General features: G+C 44.4%; 1 pseudogene; it reads right to left on the bottom strand.

The window, feature by feature from the left end:
* Positions 1–1,141: 1,141 nt before the first annotated feature.
* On the bottom strand, positions 1,142–21,195 carry LOC109739959 (L-type lectin-domain containing receptor kinase SIT2-like; annotated as a pseudogene).
* Between the last annotated feature and the right edge of the window lie 326 nt (positions 21,196–21,521).

The following is a 21,521-nucleotide window of genomic DNA, read 5'->3' as shown; positions in this document are numbered from 1 at the left end:
AAGAGACTTGCCCGTAACGAGATTGAACTAGGTATGAAGATACCGATAATCGAATCTCGGGCAAGAAACATACCGATGGACAAAGGGAATAACGTATATTGTCATAACGGTTCGACCGATAAAAGATATTTGTAGAATATGTAGGAGCCAATATGAGCATCCAGTTTGCGCTATTAGTTATTGACCGGAGAGGTGTCTCGGTCATGTCTACATAGTTCTCGAACCCGTAGGGTCCGTACGCTTAACGTTCCATGATGATTTTGTATTATATGAGTTATGTGATTTGGTGACCGAATGTTGTTCAGAGTCCCGGATGATATCACGGACATGACAAGGAGTCTCGAAATGCTTGAGAGGTAAAGATTGATATATTGGACGATAGTATTCGGACACCGGAAGTGTTCCGGAAGGTACCGGGTACATATCGGGTCACCGAAAGGGGTTCCGGGCAACCCCGGCAAAGATATGGGCCTTATTGCGCCAAGAGAGGGACATACCAGCCCACAAGGGCCTGGTGCGCCCCCATATAGGCCGAAATAGGAGGAGAAGGAAAGGAGGGAAGGGAGAAGGAAAGGGGAGGATTCGGCCTCCCCGTTTCCTTCCCTCCCCCCTCTCTTTCCTTCCCCCTCCGATACTTATGGAAGGGGGGAGGCCGACTTGGAGGAGGCGCCCAAGTAGGATCCCTCCTACTTGGGGCGCCCCTTGCTGCTCCCCTCCCTCTCCCACCTATATATATGTGGGGGGCACCGCTAGAACATAACAACACTGATTCCTAGCCGTGTGCGGCGCCCCCCCCTCCAAAGTTTACTTCTCCGGTCATATTCACGTAGTGCTTAGGCGAAGCCCTGCGTGGATCACTTCACCATCACCGTCACCACACCGTTGTGCTGACGGAACTCTCCCTCGACACTTTGCTGGATCAAGAGTTCGAGAGACGTCATCGAGCTGAACGTGTGCAGAACTCGGAGGTGCCGTACGTTCGGTGCTTGATCGGTCAGAACGAGAAGAAATTCGACTACATCAGACGCTTCCGCTTTCGTTCTACGAGGGTACGTGGACACACTCTCCGCCTCTCGTTGCTATGCATCTCCTAGATAGATCTTGCGTCAGCGTAGGATTTTTTTTTAATTTCATGCTATGTTTCCCAATAGTATTGGCAACAAAAGCACTTTCGGGTACGTGACTCAATTCACTTTACACCAACAAACTACTTCACTAAAGCTGAAGTAAGAATTGTGTCACTTAAGTTGGATAGGGAATTGCCCCTAACTGATTTTCATTTTTCATTTTTTATTTACACCAGCGAACTTTTTTTGAAGGGAAGCCAGCAATTGCTAGCTTTTCCATTATGATAGGTTGGGAGCAATATTTACAATTGGCCAGATGAGTGGCCAGAAGGATGAAAATTCAACAAAAACAAAAAGACTTGGCTTTGAAATAAAGATCTCTCACGGGGGGTCCTCAAAAGGGGTCAGCATAAACTGTCCTCCAAGTCGCTAGAGCTCCAAATAACTCCTCTGAACAAACTAGTCTCCAAGTAACTCTTCTGAACAGAGACTTACTCTGTAGTAGCCCAGCATTAAACAGGTGACAATTGCATATGCATAAGAAACTGAATAACACATGTGAACCAACCCACTAATACAAGGGTAGCCTTTTCATATACATATTAGAAGTCAAACAGCACACTATAAGCAATTGTACATCACTCTCACAGAAAGAAAAAGCCCCCTGAAATGTACCTAACCCCAACATTACATGAGTTAGTACTAAATTTTAATGGCTGGCATGCAAATGATGATATATCATAGCAATAAGCACCATGCATATCATCTTCCTCCTGAAATGCCAGATATTGTGCCTATGCTTGCCTGTGAAGAATGGTATGACATTGTGTATGGGTCAAACCCTTCATCCTGCATTAGAGAGAGCATGCTGAAGCTCATGTATGTATGTGTCAACTCTGGGAGTGGCAGATCACCATCAAGGTACCGTACGATTTGCTGCATGTTAGGTCTTAAAGTGGTAAATGGGTGTGAGCACAATAGTCCTAGGTTTAGTGCTAAGCATGCTTCATCAACATTATAATCACTTTGTAGCTTGGTGTCTACTATCTCTATGAGTGATCCTTTGTGCCACTGCTCAAGAACCCAGTCAACTAGCACCTCTTGATTATCTTCTGTATTGTTGTTCACTCATCTTTGCCCGCATGTGACTTCAAGAAGGAAAGCGCCAAAAGCAAACATATCTGTGAGTGGGGATGCCTTGCCTGTGCGTATGAATTCTGGGGCTAGATACCCCATGGTACCGACAACATGTGTTGCCTGTAGGTCGGTGTCATGGTCGTACAATCTTGCGAGGCCAAAATCACCTAGGCGCCCATTCATTTTGCTATCAAGAAGCACATTACCTGCCTTAATATCACGATGGACGACAACTTTTTCCCACTTCTCATGGAGGTAGAGAAGACCTGTTGCAATGTCTTTCATGATCTGAAACATCCTGGCCCAATTCAATGTGGTGTTGTACTCATCATAGTACAGATACTTATGAAGACTACCATTTGACATGTATTCATATACTAAAAGGAGTTCACCTTTTCGCATGAAGTAGCCAAGTAACTGAACAAGGTTCCCGTGTCGAATGTGGCCAATGCTGACAACCTCAACAATGAACTCTATCATACCCTGCATTGATTCACGGGACACCTTCTTCATGGCCACATCTAATTTAGATGATGGGAGCACTCCTTTGTATACCTTCCCGAATCCTCCAGCACCTAGTAGGTGCTTGCTCTTAAATCCTTCAGTGGCATGATATGAATCCTTGTATGAGAACCGGTGTGGCCCAAACTCAACTTCCCAATCTTCTTTTAGCTCGGAGTACCGCAGTTTCCTATTCACAAGTAAAATTGTGATAGCACCTGCAACAATAATGAATGTTGCGGTTGCTATTGGTAGGATGGTTTCCAAGAGTGTTGATCGAGGTTTTGGGCCCTCGCGCGGTAGCTTGGGTAGTTTCGTGATGTCGAGTGCTGAAGCTGGTCTGTTCATGTTCAAGCTCCAGCCGAGCACGTAGTGTTGTGAGTCGACTGGACCTGTCGATGAAGAGAAGCCGATGTATGCCGGCTCTTGCAGCACGGTTGAGAGGTCGTAGGTGTATGAGATCAATGGCCGTGCTGGTTTCTCCATTTCAACGGGAGCAATGGTCACATTGATTTGCTTTTCTTCGCCGTTGTATTCCACCTGTACTTGCTTTGCTTCGCCACTACTAAGACTTAGATTTTGGAAGCTACCACTCCTGTCATCATAATAGCCTGCGTAGTAGGACTTTGCGGAGTTGAGGCTATTGATGTCTATGCCTATGTGGTTGGCGGTGGTTTCTTGGATTTCAATGGTTAGGGCGGTGTCGAGCTCAACAGCAAAGAAATGGTTGGTTGGGCTGCTGTTTTTCATAGTATTTGTGAGACCTAGGTATTGATTGGGCAATGCGTCTGAGAAGTTCTTGCTTGGTGCGACAACGAAGGCCAAGCCATGTTGGTGAAGGAAATATGCCCTAGAGGCAATAATAAAGTTGTTATTTTATATTTCCTTATTCATCATAAAGGTTTATTGTTCATGCTAGAATTGTATTGATCGAAAACCTTAATACATGTGTGAATACATAAACAAACATAGTGTCCCTAGTAAGCCTCTACTAGACTAGCAAACATGGTTAAGGTTTCCTAACCATGGACATGAGTTGTCATTTGATAACAGGATCACACCATTAGGAGAATGATGTGATGGACAAGACCCATCCGTTAGCTTAGCATAATGATCGTTCAGTTTTATTGCTCTTGCTTTCTTCATGTCAAATACATATTCCTTCGACTATGAGATTATGCAACTCCCGGATACCGGAGGAATGCCTTGTGTGCTATCAAACGTCACAACGTAACTGGGTGATTATAAAGATGCTCTACATGTATCTCCGAAGGTGTCTGTTGAGTTGGCATAGATCAACATTAGGATTTGGATTTGTCACTCCAAGTATCGGAGAGGTATCTCTGGGCCCTCTCGGTAATACACATCATAAGCTTGCAAGAAAACGACTAAGGAGTTAGTCACGAGATGATGTATTACGGAACGAGAAAAGAGACTTGCCGGTAACGAGATTGAACTAGGTATGAAGATACCGACGGTCGAATCTCGGGCAAGTAACATACCGATGGACAAAGGGAATTACGTATGTTGTCATAACAGTTCGACCGGTAAAGATCTTCGTAGAATATGTAGGAGCCAATATGAGCATCCAGGTTCCGATATTGATTATTGACTGGAGAGGTGTCTCGGTCATGTCTACATAGTTCTCGAACCCGTAGGGTCCGCACGCTTAACGTTCGATGACGATATAATATTATATGAGTTATGTCATTTGGTGACCGAGTGTTGTTCGGAGTCTCGGATGAGATAATGGACATGACAAGGAGTCTCGAAATGGTCGAGAGGCAAAGATTGATATATAGGACGGTAGTATTCGGACACCAGAAGTGTTCCGGAGGGTACCGGGTACATATCGGGTCACCGGAAGGGGTTCTGGGCACCCCCGGCAAAAGATATGGGCCTTATGGGCCAAGAGGGGAAACACACCAGCCACAAGGGGCTGGTGCTCCCCCCATATGGGCCGGCCAAGGTGGAGAAGGAAAGGGGAAGGAGGAAAGGAAAGAAAGGGAATAGGATTCCCCCTTCCTTCCCCCTCCCCCCTCTTTCCTTCCCCCTCCGATATATATGGCAGGGGGCGCGCGGCTTGGGAGGAGCCCAAGTAGGATTCGGTCCTACTTGGGGCGCCTCCTGGCCTCTGCCCTCCCCCTCCCACCTATATATATGTGGGGGGGGGGGGCTAGCACACACCAGACAATTGTCTAGCCGTGTGCGGCGCCCCCCTCCACCGTTTACTTCCCCAGTCACATTTTCATAGCGCTTCAGCGAAGCCCTGCAGAGATCACTTCACCGCTTCAGCGAAGCCCTGCAGAGATCACTTCACCATCACCATGCCGTCGTGCTGACGGAACCCATCTACTACCTCGATGTCTTGCTAGATAAAGAAGGCAAGGGACGTCACCAAGCTGAACGTGTGCAGAACTCGGAGGTGCCGTACGTTCGGTACTCGATCGGTGGATCGCGATGGAAGTTCTACTACATCAACCGCATTGTGAAACGCTTCCGCTTATGGTCTACGAGGGTACGTAGACACACTCTCCCCCTTGTTGCTATGCATCTCCATGGATAGATCATTGCGTGTGCGTAGAATTTTTTTGTTTTTCCATGCAACGATTCCCAACAGTGGCATCATGGGCCAGGTCTATGCGTAGATGATATGCACGAGTAGAACACAAAGAGTTGTGGGCAGTGATAGCCATACTGCTTACCACCAATGTCTTATTTTGATTCGGCGGTATTGTGGGATGAAGCTGCCCGGACCAACCTTACATGTCCACGTACATGACACCGGTTCCACCGACAGACATGCAACTAGTTTTGCATAAAGGTGGCTGGTGGGTGTCTGTTTCTCCTACTTTAGTTGAATCAAATTTGACTATGACCGGTCCTTGAAGAAGGTTAAAACAGCAAACTTGATGAAACACGGTTGTGGTTTTATGCGTACGTAAGAACGGTTCTTGCTAGAAGCCCGTAGCAGCCACGTAAAACTTGCAACAACAAAGTAGAGGACGTCTAACTTGTTTTTGCAGGGTATGTGTTGTGATGTGATATGGTCAAGACATGATGAGATATACATTATTGTATGAGATGATCATGTTTTGTAAGATATCTGGCAACCTGCAGGAGCCGTATGGTTGTCTCTTTATTGTATGAAATGCATACGCCCTGTAATTGCTTTACTTCATTGCTATGAGTTAGCAATAGTTGTAGAAGCAGTAGTTGGCGAGATGACCACGAAGCTACGATGGAGATCAAAGTGTCGAGCCGGTGACGATGGAGATCATGACGATGCTTTGGAGATGGAGATCAAAAGCACAAGATGATGGCCATATCATGTCACATATTTTGATTGCATGTGATGTTTATCTTTTATGCATCTTATTTTTGCTTAGTACGGCGGTAGCACTACAGGAATTAGCTACTTTGCCGTCTGCTACGGCAGACGGCAAAGCCCTTTGCCGTCTGCCGCGGACGGCAAAAGGCTCCGGCAAAGTAGGGATCGGTAAAGAGCTTCTTTGCCATCTGCTTTTTGAAGCGGACGGCAAAGGGGCCTTTGCTATCAGCGGCTGACGGCAAAAAAAGCTGACGACAATAAATGCGATGTTAGTCCGTTAGGCGGCTAACGGCAGCCTTTGTCGTTCGCCGCTAACGGCAAAGAGCATCCGGCCTTTGCCGTCCGCCGAATGACGTCAGCTGGACGTTACTGTGGGACAAGGCTTTGCCGTCTGCTGCTGTAGGCAAATGTGGGGATTCTTTGCTGTCTGCCGGGGTCAGGGGGTCGGGGTGTTTCCTTCTATCCTTCTTCTTCTTTCCTTTCTTCTTCTTCTTCTTTCCTTCTCTTCTTCTTCCCCTTCTACATATTCTTCTTTTCTTCTTCTTCTTTTTTCATCTTTTTTCTACTTGTTTTAATAATATAACTAATTATCTAAAACCCATGCACTAAATCTAACACTAACATATATCTAGCACTAAATCTAACACTAACACTAACACATATGTAGACCTAAATTTAACACAAACAATTAAACAGCAAAAAAAAGAAAAAACAGAAAAAATAACTCACCGGAGCTCGGGGGTGGCGGTGGCGGCGGGGGCGGCGGGCGGCAGGGTGGCGGTGGCGACGGGGGTGGCAGGGCTCCGGGGCGGTGGAGCTCCGAGGCAGTGGAGCTCAGGGGGAGACGGCAGGGAGGCGGGGCCGATGGGGCCGCGGTGGCGCCGGGGGCGACGGTGGCGCCTGGGTGGTGGGCGGGTGGTGGGGGCGCCGGGGCGCCGGGACAGTGGGACGGTAGGGCGGCGGGGCGCCGGGGCAGCGGGATGGTGGGGTGATGGGGCGTCGGTGGGTCGGGGCCGGCGGGGTGGTGGGGCGACGGGGCAGGCTGCGGCGGGTGGCGGGGGCGGTGGCGGGGGCGGCGGTGGGTGGTGGGGGCGGCGGCGGCGGGGGGGGGGGGGGTCGATCTGGTCGTCGGGAGGAGAGAGGGAGAGAAACAGTGAGGAAGGGGGTGGGGGGCTCGGCCGTTAGTTAGGTTAGTGAAGTTAGGTCTTTGCCGTCCGCCGTGCTTTGCCATCCGCTAGCGGACGGCAAAGAGGGGAGCCGTTAAGTTTTATCTAATCAGCTCGTAAGTGGGGCCACTTCTCTCTTTGCCGTCAGCTGACGGCAAAGAATCTTTGCCGTCAGCTAGCGGACGGCAAAGAACTGGCTGATGGCAAAATCCTTCTTTGCCATCAGTCAGTTCTTTGCCGTCCGTGTTTTGTAAGCGGACGGCAAAGACCTTCTTTGCCGTTAGCTAGCAGACGGCAGATAAGCTAATTCCAGTAGTGTAGCATTATAAGATGATCCCTTCACTAAATTTCAAGGTATAAGTGTTCTCCCTGAGTATGCACTGTTGCGACAGTTCATCGTGTTGAGACACCACGTGATGATCGGGTGTGATAGACTCTACATTCACATACAACGGGTGCAAGACAGTTTTGCACATGCGGAATACTCAGGTTAAACTTGACGAGCCTAGCATGTACAGACATGGCCTCGGAACAATGGAGACCGAAAGGTCGAACGTGAATCATATAGTAGATATGATCAACATAGAGATGTTCACCATTAATGACTACCCCATCTCACGTGATGACCGAACATGGGTTAGTTGATTTGGATCACGTATCACTTAGATGACTTGAGGGATGTCTATTTAAGTGGGAGTTCTTAAGTAATTTGATTAATTGAACTTAATTTATCATGAAATTAGTCCTGATAGTATTTGCATATCTATGTTGTAGATCAATGGCCCGTGTTACCGTTCCCCTGAATTTTAATGCATTTCTAGAGAAAGCTAAGTTGAAAGATGATGATAGCAACTACACAGACTGGGTCCGTAACTTTAGGATTATCCTCATTGCTTCACAGAAGAATTATGTCCTTGATGCACCGCTCGGTGAAAGGCATGCTGCAGGAGCAGATGCTAATGTTTTGAACGTCTGGCAAGCTCGATCTGATGACTACTCGATAGTTCAGTGTGCCATGCTTTACGGCTTAGAACCGGGACTTCAAAGCCATTTTTGGATGTCATGGAACATATGAGATGTTCTAGGAGTTGAAGTTAATATTTCAAGCAAATGCCCGGGTTGAGAGATATGAAGTCTCCAACAAGTTCTATAGCTGCAAGATGGAGGAGAACAGTTCTGTCAGCGAACACATACTCAAAATGTTTGGGTATTACAATCACTTGACTCAGCTGGGAGTTGATCTTCCATTTGATTGTGTTATTGACAGAGTTCTTCAATCACTGCCACCAAGCTACAAAGGCTTCGTGATGAACTGTAATATGCAAGGGGTGAACAAAACAATTTCCGAGCTCTTCGCAATGCTTAAGGCTACGGAGGTAGAAATCAAGAAGGAGCATCAAGTGTTGATGGTTAACAAGACCACTAGTTTCAAGAAAAAGGGTAGCGGAAAGAAAGGGAACTTCAAGAAGAATGGCAAGCAAGTTGCCACTCCCGGGAAGAAGCCTAAAGCTGGACCCAAGCCTGAAACTGAGTGATTCTACTGCAAAGGGACTGGTCACTGGAAGTGGAACTGTCCCAAGTATTTGGCTGATAAGAAGGGATGGCAAAATGAACAAAGGTATATTTGATATACATGTTATTGATGTGTACCTTACTAATGCTCGTAGTAGCGCCTGGGTATTTGATATTGGTTCGGTTGCTCATATTTGTAACTCGAAATAGGAGCTACGGATTAAACAAAGATTGGCTAAGGATGAGGTGATGATGCGCATCGGGAATGGTTCCAAGGTCGATGTGATCGCCGTCGGCACGCTACCTCTACATCTACCTTCGGGATTAGTTTTAGACCTGAATAATTGTTATTTGGTGCCAGTGTTGAGCATGAGCATTATATCTGGATCTTTTTTAGTGCGAGACGGTTATACATTTAAATCAGAGAATAATGGTTGTTCTATTTATATGAGTAATATCTTTTATGGTCATGCACCCTTGAAGAGTGGTCTATTTCTGTTGAAACTTGATTTTGGTGATACACATATTCATAATATTGATGCCAAAAGATGCAAAGTTGATAATGATAGTTCAACATATTTGTGGCACTGCCGTTTAGGTCATATTGGTGTAAAGCGCATGAAGAAACTCAATGTAGATGGACTTTTGGAATCACTTGATTATGAATCATTTGATACTAGTGAACCATGCCTCATGGGAAAGATGACTAAAACTTCGTTCTCCGAAAAAATGGAGCGAGCCAATGACTTACTGGAAAAGATACATACCGATGTATGCGGTCTGATGAGTGTTGAGGCATGCGACGGGTATCGTTATTTTCTGACCTTCACAGATGATTTCAGCAGATATGGGTATATCTACTTAATGAAACACAAGTCTGAAACATTTGAAAAGTTCTAGGAATTTTAGAGTGAAGTGGAGAATCATCGTAACAAGAAAATAAAGTTTCTACAATCTGATCGCGGAGGTGAATATTTGAGTTACGAGTTTGGCCTTCATTTAAAACAATGTGGAATAGTTTCACAACTCACGCCACCTGGAACACCACAGCGTAATGGTGTGTCTGAATGTCGTAACCGTATTTTATTAGATATGGTGCGATCTATGATGTCTCTTACCGATTTACCACTATCAATTTGGGGTTATGCATTAGAGACAGCTGCATTCAGATTAAATAGGGCACCGTCTAAATCCGTTGAGACGACATCGTATGAACTGTGGTTTGGCAAGAAACCTAAGCTGTCATTTCTTAAAGTTTGGGGTTGTGACACTTATGTCAAAAGGCTTCAGCCTGATAAGCTTGAAGTCAAATCGGAGAAGTGCATCTTCATAGGATACCCTAAGGAAACAATTGGGTACCCCTTCTACCACAGATCCGAAGGGAAGACCTTTGTTGCCAAGAATGGAACCTTTCTAGAGAAGGAGTTTCTCTCGAAAGAAGTGAGTGGGAGGAAAGTAGAACTTGATGAGGTAATTGTACCTTCTCTCGAATTGGAAAGTAGCACATCAGTGAAATCCGTTCCCGTGATGCATACACCAACTAGTGAGGAAGCTAATGATGATGATCATGAAACTTCAGATCAAGTTACTACTGGACCTCGTAGGTCGAACAGAGCACGTTCCGCACCAGACTGGTACGGTAATCCTGTCCTGGAAGTCATGTTACTAGACCATGACGAACCTACGAACTATGAAGAAGCTATGATGAGCCTAGATTCCGACAGATGGCTTGAGGCCATGAAATCTGAGATAGGATCCATGCATGAGAACAAAGTGTGGACTTTGGTGGACTTGCCCGATGATCGGCAAGCCATACAGAATAAATGGATCTTCCAGAAGAAGACTGAAGTTGATGGTAATGTTACTGTCTACAAAGCTCAACTCGTTGCAAAAGGTTTTCGACAAGTTAAAGGGGTTGACTACGATGAGACTTTCTCACCCGTAGCGATGCTTGATACGTCTCCGTCGTATCTATAATTTTTTATTGTTCCATGCCAATATTATACAACTTTCATATACTTTTGGCATCTTTTTATACTATTTTTGGGACTAACATATTGATCCAGTGCCCAGTGCGAGTTCCTGTTTGTTGCATGTTTTATGTTTCACAAAAACCCCATATCAAACGGAATCCAAACGAAATAAAAATGGACGGAGAATATTTTTGGAATATTTGGAGAATATGGGAAGAAGAATCAACGCGAGATAGTGCCCGAGGTGGCCACGAGGCAGGGGGCGCGCCTGCCCCCCTGGGCACGCCCCTGACCCTCGTGGGCCACCCGTAAGGTGGTTGCTGCTCTTCTTTGGCCGCAAGAAAGCTAATTTTGGAAAAAAAATCTTGGCGAAGGTTTCAATCCAATCGGAGTTACGGATCTCTGGATATATAAGAAACGGTGAAAGGGCAGAATACTAGAACGCATAAAGAGATAGAGACAGAGAGACAGATCCAATCTCGAAGGGGCTCTCGCCCCTCCCATGCCATGGAGGCCAAGGACTAGAGGGGAAACCCTTCTCCCATCTAGGGAGGAGGTCAAGGAAGAAGAAGAAGAAGGGGCCCCTCTCCCCCTCGTTTCCGGTGGCGCCGGAACGCTGCCGTGGCCACCATCATCATCACCGCGATCTTCACCAACACCTCCGCCATCTTCACCAACATCTCCATCACCTTCTCCCCTCTATCTACAGCGGTCCACTCTCCCGCAACCGGCTGTACCCTCTACTTGAACATGGTGCTTTATGCTTCATATTATTATCCAATGATCTATTGCCATCCTATGATGTCTGAGTAGATTTTCGTTGTCCTATCGGTGGTTGATGAATTGCTATGATTGATTTAATTTGCTTGTGGTTATGTTGCTGTCCTTTGGTGCCCGTCATATGAGCGTGCGCGTGGATCACACCATAGGGTTAGTTGTATGTTGATAGGACTATGTATTGGAGGGCAAGAGTGACAGAAGCTTCTACCTAGCATAGAAATTGATGCATACAGGATTGAAGGGGGACCAATATATCTTAATGCTATGGTTGGGTTTTACCTTAATGAACATTAGTAGTTGCGGACGCTTGCTCATAGTTCCAATCATAAGTGCGTAGAATTCCAAGTCATGGATGACATGCTAGCAGTGGCCTCTCCCACATAAAACTTGCTATCGGTCTAGTAAAATAGTCAATTGCTTAGGGGCAATTTCGCAACTCCTACCACCACTTTTCCACACTCGCTATATTTACTTTATTGTGTCTTTATCTAAACAGCCCCTACTTTTTATTTACGCGCTCTTTATTATCTTGCAAACCTATCCAAAAACACATACAAAGTACTTCTAGTTGCATACTTGTTCTAGGTAAAGCGAACGTTAAGTGTGCGTAGAGTTGTATCGGTGGTCGATAGAACTTGAGGGAATATTTGTTCTACCTTTAGCTCCTCGTTGGGTTCGACACTCTTACTTATCGAAAGAGGCTACAATTGATCCCCTATACTTGTGGGTTATCAATGCTTAAGTCCGTCCGAATCATGTTAGTAATTGCTGCATTTATGATTATGAAATCTGGCAAATGGACGTCAAAACTGCATTCCTTAATGGATTTCTTAAAGAAGAGTTGTATATGATGCAACTAGAAGGTTTTGTCGATCCTAAAGGTGCTAACAAAGTGTGCAAGCTTCAGCGATCCATCTATGGACTGGTGCAAGCATCTCGGAGTAGGAATATACGCTTTGATGAGGTGATCAAAGCATATGGTTTTATACAGACTTTCGGTGAAGCCTGTATTTACGAGAAAGTGAGTGGGAGCTCTGTAGCATTTCTAATATTATATGTAGATGACATATTGTTGATTGGAAATGATATAGAATATCTGGATAGCGTAAAAGGATACTTGAATAAGAGTTTTTCAATGAAAGACCTCGGTGAAGCTGCTTATATATTGGGCATCAAGATCTATAGAGATAGATCAAGACGCTTAATAGGACTTTCACAAAGCACATACCTTGATAAAGTTTTGAAGAAGTTCAAAATGGATCAGTCCAAGAAAGGGTGCTTGCCTGTGTTACAAGGTGTGAAGTTGAGTCAGACTCAATACCCGACCACTGCAGAAGATAGAGAGAAAAGGAAAGTCATTCCCTATGCCTCAGTCATAGGTTCTATCATGTATGCTCTGCTATGTACCAGACCTGATGTGTCCCTTGCCATAAGTCTGGCAGGGAGGTACCAAAGTAATCCAGGAGTGGATCACTGGACAGCGGTCAAGAACATCCTAAAGTACCTGAAAAGGACCAAGATATGTTTCTCGTTTATGGAGGTGACAAAGAGCTCGTCGTAAATGGTTACGTCGATGCTAGCTTTGACACTGATCCGGATGACTCTAAGTCACAAACTAGATACGTATTTATATTGAATGGTGGAGCTGTCAGTTGGTGCAGTTCCAAGTAGAGCGTCATGGCGGGTGATACGTCTGCAACGTATCTATAATTTATGAAGTATTAATGCTATTATATTATCCATCTTAGACATTTTATATGCATTTATATGCTATTTCATATGATTTTTGGGACTAACCTATTAACCTAGATCCCAGTGCTAGTTTCTGTTTTTTCCTTGTTTTTGAGTTTTACAGAAAAGGAATACCAAACGGAGTCCAATTGACGCGCCAATTTTTGATGATTTTTTATGGACCAAAAGAAGCCCCTTGAGTAAAAGAGTTGGGCCAGAAGACACCCGGGCTGTCCACGAGGGTGGGGGGCGCGCCCACCCCCTGGGCGTGGGCCCTTGCCTCGTGGACGACTCGGAGACCCCCCTGGCGTGAAACCAACGCAAAAAATTCCTATAAATACAGAAACCCCCAGAAAATAACCTAGATTGGAAGTTCCGCCGCCGCAAGCCTCTGTAGCCATGAGAAATCAATCTAGGCCCTCTCTGGCACCCTGCCGGAGGGGGGCATCATCACCGGAGGCCATGGAGGAGGATCCCGGAGGGGCCATCATCGCCATGAAGGCCAAGGACCAGAGAGAGAACCTCTCCCCCTCTAGGGGGAGGCCATGGAGGAGGAAGCACAAGGGGGAGAACCTCTCCTCCTCTCTCTCGGCGGCGCTGGAGTGCCATCGGGAGGGGAATCATCGCCGCGGTGATCGTCTTCATCAACATCACCATCATCATCACCATCCTCATCTATTTTACGCGGTCCACTCTCCCGCACCCCGCTGTAATCCCTACTTGAACATGGTGCTTTATGCCACATATTTGATCCAATGATGTGTTGCGATCTTATGATGTTCTGAGTAGATATCTTTTGTCCTTGGGTTGATTGATGATCTAGATTGGTACGAGTTGTATGTTTTATTTTGGTGCTATCCTATTGTGCCCTCAGTTTCGCGCAAGCGTGAGGGATTCCCGTTGTAGGGTGTTGCAATACATTAATGATTCGCTTATAGTGGGTTGCTAGAGTGACAGAAGCTTAAACCCGAGTAAGGGGGTTGTTGCGTATGGGAATAAAGAGGACTTGATGCTTTAATGATATGGTTGGGTTTTACCTTAATGATCTTTAGTAGTTGTGGATGCTTGCTAGAGTTCCAATCATAAGTGCATATGATCCAAGAAGAGAAAGTATGTTAGCTTATGCCTCTCCCTCATATGAAATTGCAATGACGACTACCGGTCTTGTTAACAATTGCCTAGGACAATTCCGATTCCACGCTCGCTATTTATAATATTTAGTAATATATTCTAACTTTATGATAACAGCACCTACTTTTATATTTTAGCTCTCCGATATCATGCAAAGTTATCCTCTTCATACCCACAACGTAGTTTTATTTCTCGTTTCTAGTTGCAAGCAAACGTTCGGTGTACGTCGAGTCGTATCAGTGGCAGATAGGGCTTAAGAGAATATTGATCTTACCTTTAGCTCCTTGTGGGTTCGACACTCCATACTTATCACTTCCACCTTTGGAAATTGCTATGATGATTCCCTGCACTTGGGGATTATCAAGCTCTTTTCTGGCGCCGCTGCCGGGGAGCAATAGCGTGGGGTTGATATTCTCGTGTGTGCTTGTTTGCTTTCTCCACTAAGTAGATTTTGTTTTTCCTTTTTGTTTCTGTTTAGTTGTGGGTGAAACATACAAAAGAATTAAAATACAAAAAAAAATATTACTTGCCTCTCATGCCTAAAAAGTTTTTCAAAAACAGAAGTGATTGGAAAGTTATGCATCGAAGAAGTGAGGGTCGACCTTGAGCACTTGTGTTCATGCTCACGGAAACAATGTAGAATTTTTCATGGAAGTTTCTCTGTAAATAATTATCCCCTTGTATATATCCTTTGTATTATAAAAATAATGTGCCAAGCTTTGGTTTTAGGATGATTAGATTTCTTGTTTACTATGTGCAGAACAAAAACAGAAACTTTGGTTGTAGTGCATGAATTTACATATTTTTTTTACTGGAAGGTCAAATGGGTCTGAAACTTTTTGCACATCACTTCTGTACAAATTCTTCAAATTTTCAAATTTATTCCATAATTTTAGGAGTTACATAAGTTTGCTAAACTTCCAGATTACTACAGACTGTCCTGTTTAAGACAGATTCTGTTTTTGATGCATTGCTTGCTTGTTTTGATGAAACTATCGATTTCTATCAGTGGATTAAGCCATGGAAAAGTTATATTACAGTAGCTATAATGCAAAAACAAAATTTTAATTGGTTTGCAACAAGTACTTATAGTAGTGATTTGCTTTGTTATACTAACGGATCTCACAAAGTCTTTGTTAAAGTTCTGTGTGGATGAAGTGTTCGAAGATCGAGGAGCTATCAATATGAGAAGAATAAAGAGAGGCAAGAGTTCAAGATTGGGGATGCTCAAGGCACCCCAAGTAAATATTTCAAAGGATACTCAAGCATCTAAGCTTGGGGATGCCCCGGTTGGCATCCCATCTTTCGTCTTCAAAACTATCGGTATACCTTACTCGGAGCTATATTTTTATTCGTCACATGATATGTGTTTTGCTTGGAGCGTATTTTCAATTTTACTTGCTGTTTGAATAAAATCATTGGATCTGAATTATTGAATGAAAAAGAATCCTCCCATGGCTAGTTAATTATTTGACTACTCAGTGTTCTTCACTTATATATTTTTGGAGTAGTTTGTCATTTACTCACGTGCTTCACATATATCCTATGAGTAAATGGTTGAATGAATTGAATATCATAAATCTGAATTTATATATGTTTCATATGCTTATACCATGGGGAGTAATGACTTCACAAAGAATAAGTATAGGTAGTAAACTTATTGAAAGTTAGCAAACGCAGAATTGGTCACTTGAACAATTCATGAAAGAATATTGAAGGAAGAGAGATTTCACATATAAATATACTATCTTGGACATCTTTTGTAATTGTGAGCACTCATTAAAATATGACATGCTAAAAGGTTGATGTTGGACAAGGAAGACAATGTAATGGGTTATGTTTTCTTATATCCGAAATAAAGTATATTGTCATGAATCATCCAACATGCTGAGCTTGCCTTTCCCCCTCATGCTAGCCAAATTCTTTGCACCAAGTAGAGATACTACTTGTGCTTCAGAATATCCCTTAAACTAGTTTTGCCATGAGAGTCCACCATACCTACCTATGGATTGAGTAAGATCCTTCAAGTAAGTTTTCATCAGTGCATGCAATAAAAATTGCTCTCTAAATATGTATGATCTATTAGTGCGAAGAAAATAAGCTTTATACGAACTTGTGATAGAGAAGAAATAAAAGCGACGGACTGCATAATAAAGGTCTCTATCACAAGAGGCAATATAAAGTGACGTTCTTTTGCATTAAGATTTTGTGCATCCAACCTTAAAAGCACATGACAACCTCTGCTTGCCTCTGCGAAGGGCCTATCTTTTACTTTTATCTTCTACCTTTATACAAGAGTCATGGTGATCATCACCTTTCCTTTTTACACTTTTTCCTTTGGCAAGCACTTTGTGTTGGATCGATCCGAATAAATATATCCACTTGGATGTAGGTTTTCAGAAATTATTATTGTTGACATTACCCTTGAGGTAAAAGGTTGGAAGGCGAAACTATAAGCCCCTATCTTTCTCTGTGTCCGATTAAAACTTTGAACCCATAAATATCACATGAGTGTTAGCAATTGTGAAAGATTAAATGATAGTTGAGTATGTGGAGTTTGCTGAATCAAAGCTCTTACATAGACCCTTCCCGAAAGTAAGATGAATTGCAAGTGTTTGATGACTAAGAGCACAGTTTGTTAGATTTCAAGAAAGTTTATGATCTATACTTTAACATGTGAATAACTTGTCACTTGATCATGAGAAGTTTTATGAGTTGAGCTACTGTTATGATATATAATGATGCTAGAAAAAGTGGTTGGAACTATCATTGATCAAACTTATGCACTTGCTAGCATTCACACTTCATAAATTATTTCTTTTATCATTTACCTACTTGAGGACGAGCAGGAATTAAGCTTGGGGATGCAGATACGTCTCCAACGTATCTATAATTTATGAAGTATGCATGCTATTATATTATCCATCTTAGACGTTTTATATGCATTTATATGCTATTTTATATGATTTTTGGGACTAACCTATTAACCTAGAGCCCAGTGCCAGTTTCTGTTTTTTCCTTGTTTTTGAGTTTTACAGAAAAGGAATACCAAACGGAGTCCAATTGACGCGCCAATTTTTGATGATTTTTTATGGACCAAAAGAAGCCCCTGGAGTAAAAGAGTTGGGCCAAAAGAGTCCCGGGCTGTCCACGAGGGTGGGGGCGCGCCCACCCCCCTGGGCGTGGGCCCCTGCCTCGTGGACAACTCGGAGACCCCCCTGACGTGAAACCAATGCCAAAAATTCCTATAAATACATAAACCCCCAGAAAATAACCTAGATCGGAAGTTCCGCCGCCGCAAGCCTCTGTAGCCACGAGAAATCAATCTAGGCCCTCTCTAGCACCCTACCGGAGGGGGCCATCATCACCGGAGGCCATGGAGGAGAACCCCAGAGGGGCCATCATCGCCATGAAGGCGAAGGACCAGAGAGAGAACCTCTCCCCATCTAGGGGGAGGCCATGGAGGAGGAAGCACAAGGGGGAGAACCTCTCCTCCTCTCTCTCGGTGGCGCCGGAGTACCATCGGGGGGGGGGGGGGGGATCATCGCCGTGGTGATCGTCTTCATCAACATCACCATCATCATCTATTTTAGGCGGTCCACTCTCCCGCACCCTGCTGTAATCCCTACTTGAACATGGTGCTTTATGCCACATATTATGATCCAATGATGTGTTGCCATCTTATGATGTTTTGAGTAGATACCTTTTGTCCTTGGGTTGATTGATGATCTAGATTGGTACGAGTTGTATGTTTTATTTTGGTGCTGTCCTATTGTGCCCTCCGTGTCGCGCAAGCGTGAGGGAGTCCCACTGTAGGGTGTTGCAATACATTAATGATTTGCTTATAGTGGGTTGCTAGAGTGACAGAAGCTTAAACCCGAGTAAGGGGGTTGTTGCGTATGGGAATAAAGAGGACTTGATGCTTTAATGCTATGGTTGGGTTTTACCTTAATGATCTTTAGTAGTTGCGGATGCTTGCTAGAGTTCCAATCATAAGTGCATATGATCCAAGAAGAGAAAGTATGTTAGCTTATGCCTCTCCTCATATGAAATTGCAATGACGACTACCGGTTTTTTTCACAATTGCCTAGGATAATTCCGCACACCAATCCACCATTATTCCACACTCGCTATTTATAATATTTAGTAATATATTCTAACTTTATGATAACAGCACCTACTTTTATATTTTAGCTCTCCGATATCATGCAAAGTTATCCTCTTCATACCCACAATGTAGTTTTATTTCTCGTTTCTAGTTGGAAGCAAACGTTCGGTGTACGTAGAGTCGTATTAGTGGCAGATAGGGCTTGAGAGAATATTGATATTACCTTTAGCTCCTTGTGCGTTCGACACTCCATACTTATCACTTCCACCTTTGGAAATTGCTACGATGAGTCCCTGCACTCGGGGATTATCAACGGGAACTAAGTGTGAAGCGGAGTACATAGCTGCTTCGGAAGCAGCAAATGAAGGAGTCTGGATGAAGAAGTTCATATACGATCTGGGAGTAATACCTAGTGCATCGGGTCCAATGAAAATCTTTTGTGACAACATTGGAGCAATTGCCTTGGCGAAGGAATCCAGGTTTCACAAGAGAACCAAACATATCAAGAGACGCTTCAACTCCATTCTTGAACAAGTCAAGGATGGACACATAGAAATTTGCAAGATACATACGGATCGGAATGTGGCAGACCCGTTGACTAAGCCTCTTCCATGAGCAAAACATGATCAGCACCAAGACTCCATGGGTGTTAGATTCATTACTATGTAATCTAGATTATTGACTCTAGCGCAAGTGGGAGACTGAAGGAAATATGACCTAGAGGCAATAATAAAGTTGTTATTTTATATTTCCTTATTCATGATAAAGGTTTATTATTCATGCTAGAATTGTATTGATCGGAAACCTAAATACATGTGTGAATACATAAACAAACATAGTGTCCCTACTAAGCCTCTACTAGACTAGCTCATTGATCAAAGATGGTTAAGGTTTCCTAACCATGGACATGGGTTGTCATTTGATGAACGGGATCACATCATTAGGAAAATGATGTGATGGACAAGGCCCATCCGTTAGCTTAGCATAATGATCGTTCAGTTTTATTGCTATTGCTTTATTCATGTCAAATACATATTCCTTAGACTATGAGATTATGCAAGTCCTGGATACCAGAGGAATGCCTTGTGTGCTATCAAACGTCACAACGCAACTGGGTGATTATAAAGATGCTCTATAGGTATCTCTGAAGGTGTCTGTTGAGTTGGCATAGATCAAGATTAGGATTTGTCACTCCGAGTATCGGAGAGGTATCTCTGGGCCCTCTCGGTAATACACATCATAAGCTTGCAAGCAAACGACTAAGGATTTAGTCACGAGAAGATGTATTACGTAACGAGTATTGAGACATGTCGATAACGAGATTGAACTAGGTATGAAGATACCGACGATCGAATCTCGGGCAAGTAACATACCGATGGACAAAGGGAATTACGTATGTTGTCATAACGGTTCAACCAATAAAGATCTTCATAGAATATGTAGGAGCCGATATGAGCATCCAGGTTCCGCTATTGGTTATTAACCAAAGAGGTGTCTTGGTCATGTCTACATAGTTCTTGAACCCGTAGGGTCCGCACGCTTAACGTTCGATGACGATATAGTATTATATGATTTATGTGATTTGGTAACTGAATGTTGTTCGGAGTCCCGGATGAGATCACGGACATGATAGGGAGTCTCGAAATGGTCGAGAGGTATTGATATATAGGACAATAGTATTCGGACACCGGAAGTGTTCCGGAGGGTACCGGGTACATATCCGGTCACCAGAAGGTGTTCCGGGCACACCCGGCAAAAGATATGGGCCTTATGGGCTAAGAGGGGAAACGCACCAACCATAAGGGGCTGGTGCGCCCCCCATATGGGCCGGACAAGGTGGAGAAGTAAAGGGGAAGGAGGAAAGGAAAGAAAGGGAATAGGATTCCCCCTTCCTTTCCCCTTCCCCTCTTTCATTCCCCCTCCTATATATATGGTTGGGAGGGGCGCGCGGCTTGGGAGGAGCCCAAGTAGTATTCGGTCCTACTTGGGGCGCCTCCTGGCCTCTCCCCTCCCCCTCCCACCTATATATATGTGGGGGCGCCCCTAGCACACACCAGACAATTGCCTAGCCGTGTGCGGCGCCCCCCTCCACCGTTTACTACCCCGATCATATTTTCATAGTTCTTAGGCGAAGCCCTGCGGAGATCACTTCACCATCACCGTCACCACGCCTTCGTGTTGACGGAACCCATCTACTACCTCGACGTCTTGCTGGGTCAAGAAGGCGAGGGACGTCACCGAGATGAACGTGTGCAGAACTCGGAGGTGCCGTACGTCCGATACTCGATCGGTGGATCGCGAAGAAAGTTCGACTACATCAACCGCGTTGTGAAACGCTCCCGCTTACGTTCTATGAGGGTACGTAGACACACTCTCCCCCTCGTTGCTATGTATCTCCATGGATAGATCATTGCGTGTGCGTAGAAATTTTTTTGTTTTTCCATGCAACGATTCCGAACAGTTGGATCATGCTGGGATAGCTAGAGCGGATGCCGAACACAAAGGTGACTGAAAAGGATTTCACAATACCATTGGGTGATTTGTGGAAGTACAACGGAGTTGGGTTGAATGCATGGCCTTTGCGATTAGCTGTGCCATTAGTCAGCTCAAGGAGTCCTTTCAATGTGATTGTAGCAGTTTCATCGACGGTGATGTTACTGCCAGTGAAGTTAGGGTATAGGAGTTGGCTATCACCAGTGATGCTGGTTGCAACGTGAAGGCCAACGGAAAGGAGAAGGATCATTAGGAAGAACTTCATGTGAGATGTGTGGATAACTGGCAGTATGTCAGTAAAGATGCAAGGAGGATGAAGCACCTCATCAGCTATTTATGGTGCCTTTGTGGTTGCAGATTATCAAAATAACAAGCTTAGAATTAATTTGCAGTTGGACTAACTTGCTATACCATGCTGGCCTTTCCACACACATCAATGTCTGAAAACGTTGGGCTATACCATGGTTGGCGATAAATCGATCATATGCGCCACTGGATTGCAATGTTAGGTACTTCATCTGAAGTGGGATGGCCCGAAAGTTCCTACCGATGATGGCCACGCGTGGATCGATTCATCTTAGGAAACGAGTG

This window comes from Aegilops tauschii, chromosome 2, assembly GCF_002575655.3.
Source record: "Aegilops tauschii subsp. strangulata cultivar AL8/78 chromosome 2, Aet v6.0, whole genome shotgun sequence".
In the NCBI taxonomy this organism is placed as follows: domain Eukaryota; kingdom Viridiplantae; phylum Streptophyta; class Magnoliopsida; order Poales; family Poaceae; genus Aegilops; species Aegilops tauschii.
The sequence above is the reverse complement of the archived record's forward strand: the minus strand, read 5'-3'. Positions and strand labels throughout refer to the sequence as shown.